The following is an 11,293-nucleotide window of genomic DNA, read 5'->3' as shown; positions in this document are numbered from 1 at the left end:
TGCATTTCCAGTTCAAACCTGCTGCTGAGCCAGATGAAGCTACAGGAAAGTTAACAGGAAACAGATCCTCCACCTCCTGTTAACATATGGGACTACAGTTATACACAGGTTTACCAATAAATCACAATTCAATCCCCATTCATTTATTTCCATCTTTATTTTCTTAATCACTGGCACAAACATGTCATTCTAATAAAGTTATTGGTATCTGTTGAAATTAATACTGCTGGTAAAATACTAATAAATACATAAAGTTACACAGCCCACCTTGCTTCGGTCTGTGGCACAACAACAAATATAGGCTAACACAATAAAAATGAAAGTGATAAACTCAATGTGTTTTGAGAAGAATTACAAATCAGAACCAACTACTGCATACTTAACACAGAAAATACATGTACAAAAGTGATACAAAACTGTGACAAGATTCTCCACAATGGATAATCAGTCCTGGGTGACTGCTGTGCATCCCTCTCCTCCAGCATGTGTCTTTATGAAGTCCTCTGTGGCTGTGTCATCAAAATGTATGGCTCCATCTGCACAAGAAGAAGAAGACAAATAATTAGAAATATGCAAAGACAACCTGCAGCCTGTGTCTCCACTACCAATAGGCCTACTGGATTCATACAAAACCATCTCAGCAAATGTTAAGATATGACATATGGGCTTACCTTGTATTGCTCTATAAACCTTTGTCTTCTCCCTTGATATTAGATGTCACCATCAGGGCATTAGTGAAGAGCCTATAGGGGAAAAAACATTTATAAATAAATGTGAATGATACAGTGCTTTGCAAAAGTATTCATACACCTTGAACTTTTACTTTACACATTTTGTCATGTAACAACAGCTTTAATTTATTTTATTGGGATTTTATGTGATAGACCAACACAAAGTAGTGCATAATTGTTAAGTGGATGAAAAATACGTGTGGTGTTACAGATTTTTTTTTTTTAAATACATGCAAAACTCTGGTGGAAACTGCACAACACACCATCCTCACTGTGAAACAGCACCCAGGAAGAGTAGCTAGTGGCAGCTTGTGTGTATGACAGAGCCCAGGAGGAGCTCCGTACAGCAGAGTAGTAGGAGGGCTGTTAGCACTGTTAGCTGTCCTGGATGCTAGTGAGTGCAAGCAGTGGATGCTATCCGCTAGCCCGATGCTAATTTCCGCTAGCACGATGCTAACTTCCGCTAGCCCGATGCTAACTAGCGGTGGCGGCTAGCATCCGTGACTACCACTCACATCCCAGTTTACCACAACAGTCCTCATAGCTACTCATTACAGCAAATAGAGCAGTACCGGGGCCATGAAGGTGCACGCCGCAGCGCGTCTTGTGTGAACGACACATCGGTTAAAATGGGCGCCGGAAAGAAAATGACACTATAAATGCATACAGTAAACATGAAATCAACTAAACCAAGCAAACTTACCTTCCACTTAGTGGAAAACGATGTTGTTGTAACCAAGGCGTTATGTTGACCACAGTCTGCTTCTGCAGGAGAAGAAACGCGCCAGTTGCTTGGTGTATTTCCTCAGCCAACCAGAGTGGCGTTTGCTGGTGCCTCAGCCAACCAGAGTGGCGTTTGCTGGTGCCTCAGCCAATCAGAGTATGATCACGTGCTGCCTCAGCCAATCAGAGTGCCTTTGACTAGTTTAAATAATAAAGGCTCTTATCAAAGACTGTTCAAAATTATATTTACTTCTCCCTACTCTTATGAACCATGATCGGGTGAAATTATTTTCTGAAGCCATAATCTCCCACAAATTTCATTTCAAAATATATAAATTAAAATATTAATTAATTAATTAATTAATTGAAATACAATGAAATGAAATTGAAAAAAAAAACAGTAGGAAAAACAAAGATGTAAAATAACAAAATATCACATGTACTCAAGAACAACAATGTCCTAAATGAGTTTAAATTGAACATAGAAGAGATGTCTACAATGCCCACATTTGGACGTCATCTGGCGTAACAGTCTGCACCTTCAGGGGACCAAAATTAGACATATAAAAATGACGTAGACAAGACGTTGTTTGGACGTCTCTTATAATGTTTAATCACAAACAATATATATTAGTATTTATTAATCATGTTGATAACAATATTGTTATTTGTCCACTACTACTATTACTAAAACTACTACAATCATTAATCATGTCAATTTCCTGCACCTGTCTTAGACGTCCAAAAAAGTGACCAAGCCTGACGTCCAAATGTTTAACTGCATATTGACGTCCAAGTGGGGTCATGATTAGACGTCCAAATAGTGGACCTAGTTTGGACGTCGTTTAGGCGTCCAGAATTGGTCTTGGATCGACGGACGCAATATAGACATGATCTGCACGTCCATCAGACGTCCAATGTTTGGTGGGCCTACCGTTTTAGTAGCTACATGTAGCCTAACAGGCCTAATCAAACTCAAACTTTATTTATTTGTATAGCACCTTTCATGCAAAAAATGTAACACAAATGGCTTTAGGCCTACAGGTTAAAGGTTAAAATAGTGCTTATGGCAAAACCAATTTGCATTTAGTCACATTTTGGAGCCCTGGGGTCTTAGGCCCAGAGGCAGTAATTTGTCCAGCTGGTACACTAAGTTTGTCCATGACGACCCCAATTCTGATTGTAGCCTATGTCAAGTTGCTACACTTTAAAAGTGTTAGTCATCTACTATTTACGTTTGTATCTTTTATTCTGAAGGTGAAGTTGACTTCCGGTGATACATAGTAGGCCTACCCAGTATGTCTGGCTTGATGCTGCTGTGGGAAGATTCTCGCTCGCTTCCTCCCACCCTCTCTCACTCTCTCGCTCCCTCACACACACACACACACACACACACACACACACACACACGCACACACACACACACACAACTGGCAGAACTATTTAAAGACAATAAAAAGACAGTATAATTTCTTTGAACTGAACACTCAGTAATAACACATGTAGCTACTGGGTGGGGCAATCAGTCAACTCGCTGTGAAACATACAGGCCCGTGGTATAATGAATCTTCCCAGTAAACACAATTTCCAGACCATCAAGGTTATAAAACAGATGTGGGAAGATTACAAGAAACAAAAAGCCATCTTTTCATTAATCCTGAGACAAACCCTCTTTTACAGTAACATGGCCTTGAGTGACACTCACTAACTGTAACCCCTGAATAAAAAGGGCCTGTACTTTTTAAAGAGCTAATCGATAACTTCAACCACATTTAAAAGCAACCAGGGAATGTCTAAAACCTCACTAATGAGTGGAGACGAGAAGCCAGAATGAAAAGGAGTGGGGTGTTGGTAGGTGTTTCCCTGGCTGCTGCCATCATCATGTTTTCATTTGCAACGTTGAGATGTTATTGGAGGGGAATACCGGTAATTCATTTGAAGGGATGTGTTGCAGATGAAATGGGGGAGAGGCAAACTCAGAGAAAAACAATCAAGTGGATGAGACGCAGAGTGGTAACGGTCCTTGTTGGGCCATGAGGCCGTGATGCATGTGAGCTGCTGTCCCTGGAGCTTTGGTGCCGCCTGCTGCTGGGCTTTCTGGGTGAGGGAGAGGATGTGTATAAGAGAATTTTATCTCCTATGTCCTCTGCTGCAAAGTCAAACTCTCTCTCTCTCTCTCTCTCTCTCTCTTACACACGCACACACACACACACACACACACACACACACACACACACACACACACACACACACACACACACACACACACACACACACACACACACACACAGTGGTGCTGAAGCAGGTGCAGAGGGTTCTGCACCACTGAAGGGTGAGAGCATGTATGCATGTGTTTTCACCACCTGTACCTGTACACAGACTGTATTGAGTTCTTCTGCAGGATGAAGTCAGAAGGTCTGCATGCAGAAGGCCAGATTTTGTCTCCTGACAGCTCTGCAGCGAAGCTTATCCAATTGTTCTAGCTACCTAGCTTTAACCATGCTGTAACCACAATTTATTTTTAATTGGCACTGGGCATAAAAACAAGGACCCAAGGTTTTGCAGACCTTCTCGATGCATTCTTGCTTTTCAAGAGCTGAGTAGTAAGAAGACCAGTTTATCTTAAATATCTGTGAACTATAACATGGTTTTATGGTGGTGTTTTTTTTTTATTTTTTATTAATCTTTGGATTTGTTTATAAATTAATGTCTGACTGATTGTGTTTCTTGTTCTAATGGATCTTTTATAGATCGCAGACCTCAGCAATTCATTTGGTGAGAGCAACATTACCATATTGATAGGGGTCTTTGCCACACTGACAAAATATAATACATTTTGTAACTACTAAATTTCTCAGCCCAACATTTAACCTAGATTAAAAACCAAAAGACACCATGCTAAAATGAAAGCACTTTCTGTCTCATGGTGATTCCATATAGTGTGAGTGTGTGAACATATGGGTGACAAGAACAGTCACACATGCACACATACAACAATGATTCACTGAGCACATGAGGAAGCACATGAGCTCGGTTTGTAAGGATGTTTGTCACTGTTTTGGATGTATCTTAACCATTTTTGTAGGTTAGTTCCCTTTGCCGTGCGTGTGTATAGTCACTTGAACAGAAGCCCCAACTAATGATTACACAACAGCGCTGTGTTGTGTCGCCCCTGCACATTCGAGAAAAGCTCTTGTCATAGTTTCCAAAAGGCTTTTTTAGATCAGCAGAGGAAGCAGACAGAGGCACATTAAAATGTTTCACATTGCCTCTGCTCCTTGCTCTCCCCTCGCAGGCTCACATTATACACTGAAGGTGTTGCAACAGTATCAGTGATGGAGGCTGATTGCAGCTTTCACACTCACAGTGTCTCAAAGTTTGTTTGTACCCCGCCACCCCCACCTCAACCCCCCACCCCCCAAAATCATTTGCATGCAGTATGTAACACCCGCATTGCGCCTTTGTCAAAAGCTGTTGCTTGGTGCCGGCATAGGGGAACAACATCCCAGTGTAGTGCTGTTAATAAATTTGACAGTCACAGATCAAATCAAGCACCAATACCAGTGTAAGTGAGAATGCTGCTTTTATAAATACAGTCTTCACAGGAACTGCTGCGTACTAACACAATGATAAAGCCATTTTAGGAACATGGCTCTGAAAATCCACTCATTCACAGGCTTAGGCCAGACACTGAAAGATGTAGCCGGTACTGTAGCTGTGGAGGTGACCTTGGTAAAAGTTAAGTTTGTTATATGGGTACGGATTGACCCAAAGTCTCAGAGCTGAGCAAAGACATTTTAGGACCCCTATTCTCTTTTCCTCTGCTCTCTCTCTCTCCCTCTCTCTTTCTCTAACAGCTCTGTTTCCTTGGCTCTGCTGCAGGGCCCAATATGCCTTGCCAGGAGTGTACTCATTATTTATGAAAATAAAAATGTACCAAAACAACAGCAAATTGCTTTTGCATCTGTTAAAATTATAAATCACTTCTGGATGGTGCTATTAGTTCTACTAAACATATTAGGCTTTCACTCGGATGCTGCAAACACACTTGGATGTGCAGTTTGACCCTGTTAATCCTGCTGTATGTGGAAAAAAAATCCTTTTGACACACAAGAAAGGGTGCTTATGAGGTAACATGAGGATGTTCTTGTAGACACTTGCCCTGTCAACAACAGGACGGACAGACAACGAGCTGCCAGAGAATTACTCGGAGGAAAAAGAGAAGAGAGAAGAGGCATTCAGGAGGGAGATAACGGCACTGAAGAGCATGAATAGGGAGCTCAAAGACTTCACAGGACAGACTCCTGGAGGCTTTTCTTGAGAGTGGAGAGACCTTTGCTGGATGTCATTTGTTGGTCCACTGCTACTTGTGAAGAGTGCAAGCTGGCCAAAGTGTTGTGCCAGATCCCAGTCTAGTGCGCCATTCTGGCCAATCAGTCCTCATTTCCCTTGGCGCCTCTCTGTCTCGTCGGGCGAATAGCTCAGTCTGTACGCCACTCGTCCCGTGTCCCCCCTTTCAGAAGTGGGGGATAAACAGACTGAGGTGACGAAACAAGAGTGCTCTTTTGTGGCGGTTCAGGAGGATAGGCAGGACCGTCTGACACCCCCAACTCCAGCCCCCCCACCCTCAGTCTGGCAGGCAAACCTAGAAAGTGGGCAGACACAATAAAAAGGACTGAGAGACCCGAAACAAGAGGGAGAGTATTGGAGGCAAAGACAAAGAGGGTAAGGACAGTGTGGTCTGCAGTTGATGACACAGGTAAATATGAAACCAACTCCATACCAATGGACCAGTCTGTAGATTCTGATAACACCTTCATCTACGCTGAATGAAGCAAGCAATTCATTTCTTCAGTCTAATAGCAACAATTGACTATCTGTAAGCTTAGTTTCTCCTTTTAAGGATATATAATCAGACTCAACACTCACAGGCCTTGATTTCATGCAACTTTTGCAAGCAGGTAAATGGTAGTTAGCTGACAAGCTACATTATGAGGTAGCAAACTTAGCATGAAAGTGCATCATTTTAGCTGGGTAATAAAGTCAATAAGGTAGCTGTGAGATAAGTTGAGCCACCTGCCCTAAACACTTATGAATGTATTTTGGCTGTTAATGTCCAAATTATTAAATCAAGATTCTGGATGTTTAGCTATGATTACAGTAAGTAGCCTATGCTCCTGAAAACAGTTGTTTATGGTGAGCCAAGCTTTACTTTCAAAGAGAAAGATGCGGGATTGTTCCCAAGATGCGATGTAATCGCAAAACACCCCAAACCTCACTCAGTTGGTGGCTCAGCAGGAGGTCCCAGCAGTATTTACCTGTTATTATTCACCTGTAACCTGGACAGGTGGAATAAAGGGGGCGGTGGGAGATGGATGGAGGGGAAGGAGGGGGGTGGCTGAACTTTCCCCGCTCCTATGCTCAAATTACCCCACAGTAAGTTGAGCCACGAGACCACTTTTTTTTTAACATGTTATATTATCAAAACAGTTATGTTTACATTAATTCTGTTTGTTTGTGGGGATGCATAGCACCCTAAAATATTATGTAGATATTAGTAAGCAACAAAACTAATTGTCTTGATGTAGTGATCCTGAATATGAAAAGTGGCTCATTCTACCCCACTCTCTCCTATACCCTGTAAGCCCAAAAATAATGTTTATAGCTAATAATATGCTGCTAGACTTCAGAGGCAACAATATGTTAGCCTTGTTTTCGATAGTAACTTAGTTAGCTAACCCTTATCATGTTCCTTGTTGTGGAATGACGATAAACAACCTTCCAAACTTGAATTACTCTTACTAAAAACTCCATGGCATTTTGTGTCTTAGAAACCATCCCTAGCCATGTTGACTCTCTGTCAGCGAAAGACACCTTATACATGTGTCAAAGCTGAAAGAGAGCTGTCCGATGTTTGTTGAATAGAAAACAAAATCGTCAAACGTTGCTCCTGTGCCTGCAGACACAGTGCTGTGATATTTTTAGCCTCTCTCCTTACTCCCATTAGCTTGTGTAACAGGTTGATAAACGGATGGTAATTCACAGGGCACTGCCTGTGCACAACGATTGCTGTGCAGTTAAAATGACTAAAGGTGTCAGTGGGCCTGTTGCTAACGGTGAGGAATGCAATGATCTTTGATAGGTTGGAGATAGATCACACCAATGGAAGAGGGGAAGGAGGAGAGAGAAACACAAAGAAGAAAAGAAGAAAGTGATTGCAAGCAATTTTGTGACTCACAGGGACATTTTTAACCCACAGAGTGTGTGTCTGAGGGGGCGTATGAGGCAGCTTCATCATCTTGCATTTTCTTTCCTCACCTGTGCAGCCTGCCACCTGTCTTTAACAACCAGAAGAAACAACCATCTATTCACAGACTCAGTCTCCCACACACTTACTTATTCTGGCTAATCCATCCAAGAGGAAGATGAAATTGATGATGATCTTATTGTCATGTATCATGCATTCCTGAATATCAATCACATGCTGAGTTTTCAAGCAGAGTTTACAATCTTTCTCATCTTCACTCCTGCAGTGAAAGGGTCTGTCTGTGTTTAGCCTGCCCAGGACAGAGCTCCTCAAATGGGCTAGGCCTCTGCTACTCCCCCTGCGGTGCTGGGATCAGCAGGGCACTGAGGATTACACGACCACATAGAGAGAAATGTGCCTTCTGCTCAAAACGATGGGTTCAAGATTTGCTCTTATAGACACTTGATGGAGCTTAACAATAACCAGCTCTGTCAAAAAATACTTAAAGCATAAAATCGAAAATATTCTCTCTAAACTCATTCAATTTGAGGAATCTTCATTTTACAATATTCCTCAGTTTTCAGACAAAGGGAGGATTATTTTATGTTTTAGATGACGTCTGTGCTCCTCATCAAAGGCACAGACGTGCGAACAGCACTCATCCAAATCCGTGTCAGCTGCAATATTTAGCACGACTAAGGGGAGAGGCTGTGTAGTCTGGTTTGACAAACAGCCTCATGAATCTTTTCTGTTGTTTGCCTGTGCGCACAATCATTTTAGGGCGCAAGTGTGTTTTATTTGAGCTGCAGTGACATGACAATTTCAGACATGTGTCATGTCTTATGTTGACAGTGAGATGGAGATAAAGAATATGGGGTTGATTGGTTCACACAAGGGCAATGTGAAGCTCCAGGAACCCATGTTGACAGCTTTGAGCGTAACATAACACAATCATGTGTGTTTCAGGGCCTCAGAGCACACAGTAGGCTACTGCACATTTCATTTGTCCTCATTCTTTACAAAATGTTACAGCCTCAGATCAAATAAGAAGGGCATTTAGTGTTTCTTCAATGACTTGCCTGGTATATATATACACGGTATCTACTATCACCTTTGCAGTTACAACACAGTGAATGAGATGAGCGTGACTCTTTGTAACACTGATGCCAACAGTCATACTAGTGGCTCTGAGTTGTTCTGAAACACAACAAGAGCAAAATGCTAATGCTAGTACGGCAACATGTCCAAAATAATAATTCTAACTGATGATAAGCAGGTGTGTTTAGGCCTACCACTTAGTATCTTGTGCTAATTGCTAATTAGCATAGGATACCATTTGTTTTTATTGCTACTGTATTGCAAAGTTAAAGGTCAGCTGCTGGAGGAAGACTCAAGGAAGCTACATTCATTAAAGGCTAACATGATCATGAAATCAATCTATAATCAAACAGTCAACACATTCAGACAGTATACTGACACTACTGAACTGTCACTACAAAAAGATTGTTGTCAATGTTGATGGTTAGTAAATATTTCAAAGTTCAGTCTTGTTGCACAGAAGGTTTCGGCTCAAGGTCGATATAGTTTTTAATCATGTCACATTATCTTGATCAGGACTTTGACTTTACCCAGTTGTTATGGAAACATCAGTGATTGGGATTACATTTAATTAACTTTAATCATATAAAAGTGTCTGATGTATGATAAAGACTGAATGAGTGCAATGTCATCCATAGCTCTCTTCATATTGTACAGTTCACAAGGATAATCAGCTATTGCTCTTTCTCTACCTCTGTTGTTTCTCTAGACATTTACCCAGTCAGTTGTTTTTGTTGCCCTCAACAGCTGTGAGAAGTGTTTCATTGGTGACAGATTATTGTGTCGCTTTCTGATAGATCCTGAGAACATAATAGAGAGGCTTCAGTGTAAAAGCCCTGAGAGGTTTCACATATAGGCTACCTGAATCTCAGTGGGAAGTGCTGTTTTTGCTCTTCACCTGTATGTGAATGATGGTGTGCCTCTTCTCTTTTGCTTATCATCTATCACTCATTCTTCCATTAAATATTTTTAGCCAAAGGCCAAAGGGCACTGAGCTCTTTGTATTCATACTGAATGGCTATTATTATCTGCTTCTGGCTGTCCTTGTCCTCCTCAGCACAAGACTGAATCACCTCAGAACATACGTGTACTTGTTCACATCTAGTCATCTCACTATTCTTTTCTCTCTTCTCACTGTAACTCTTCCAAAAGCACCACAGGAAATAACATTATAACTTTTTTTATTCATTTTCTTTAACTTTATGATTTAACTGTTCAAATGAGATTTAGGGTGCCTTTTATCTACACCACTAGAAAAGCTAAGGTTTTGGTTGCGTAAGTCACCGAGGTTCAAAGTGTCCTGGATGTGCTAGCTACTGTAAGCTATTTGCATTTCATGTACTCTGCATAAAATTAACTTTTAAAACTTCTCCTTTTGAAGGCACTATGAAGACTGGGAGCTTTAAACACCATTTATCCAGGAACCTTAACCAATTTTTCAAGACACCGCTTAAAAGGAACAGTGAATTTATTTCGGTCTCAAACCTGGACGCTGCTCAGCTTAAAAATGACGGATTGACAAGCATGTCACAGGCTGGGACTGAATGAGATCCCATGAACAACAGGCTTTCAACTTCCCATGTAGCACTCAGCGCATTCATGAACTGTACATGTGCATCTAAAATAAACCAGGAATGAAAACAACCGTTACCTCATTATCACTCACTGTTTTATCTCTCTTGGTGTCACATTTGATACCAACACCTATCCTTCCTCCCATCTTCTTATTGATCCTCCATTCTTTCACACCAGAGGCTGCAGGAGGCGGTGTGATTGACAGGCCTGTACTCTGTCTCCACTGGATAATACCCCTCCCACCTCTCCCGTTGCCAGGGTGACAGATGGGTTTTCTCTGCCGAAACACTCTGTCTCCATCTCTGTCACCTCAGATTGGTGAGCGGGCGGGAGAGAGGAGGGGTAAGGGAGACTCAGTCAATCCTACACGTCCCTTGACAAATGACAGCGCTACAGACAAACAGTGTACAGTGAGTGTTCGTTTGTGTTTCCGACTGCGACAGTGTCTCATAGTCTATCACACTTTGCTCAACACCAATCTTGCGCACTATTCTCTGGCTGGAGTGTTAGCTGGTGCCTGTGAGGGCCTGTCTGTGATTCACAATCATAATATCCCTCTGCTCTGCTATACAGGGTGCTTGAGCACAGTATTCTGGCTGTGTGCATTATCAAAGGTAGAGGTCTCTGATTCAAACCCAGACAGAGCAGATAGTAAAACAGCCTGGAGGCAGCAGCTACTTCTGCAGCTGAAGCGACTCTCGTTTTGTTTCTCTCTCTCCTCTTCCATGCTTCTGTCAAGCTTTCTCTTTGTCACTAAGCATCAGCTCTAACTGTGTTGCTATTAGCACAGTTCATCATTCACACAGGCAGTACCCATGGCACAATTGGGCCATTGCCAAATGAGATGGATGACATCATGCATTGTGCTTGTCTCCAATCCAATCAGTCTCCCAGACACCGATGTTGGAGCCTTGGATGT

Source organism: Trachurus japonicus, chromosome 10 (assembly GCF_045865225.1).
Source record: "Trachurus japonicus isolate A0001 chromosome 10, Traja_1.0".
Lineage (NCBI taxonomy): Eukaryota > Metazoa > Chordata > Actinopteri > Carangiformes > Carangidae > Trachurus > Trachurus japonicus.
Note: the sequence above shows the minus strand (reverse complement) of the source record.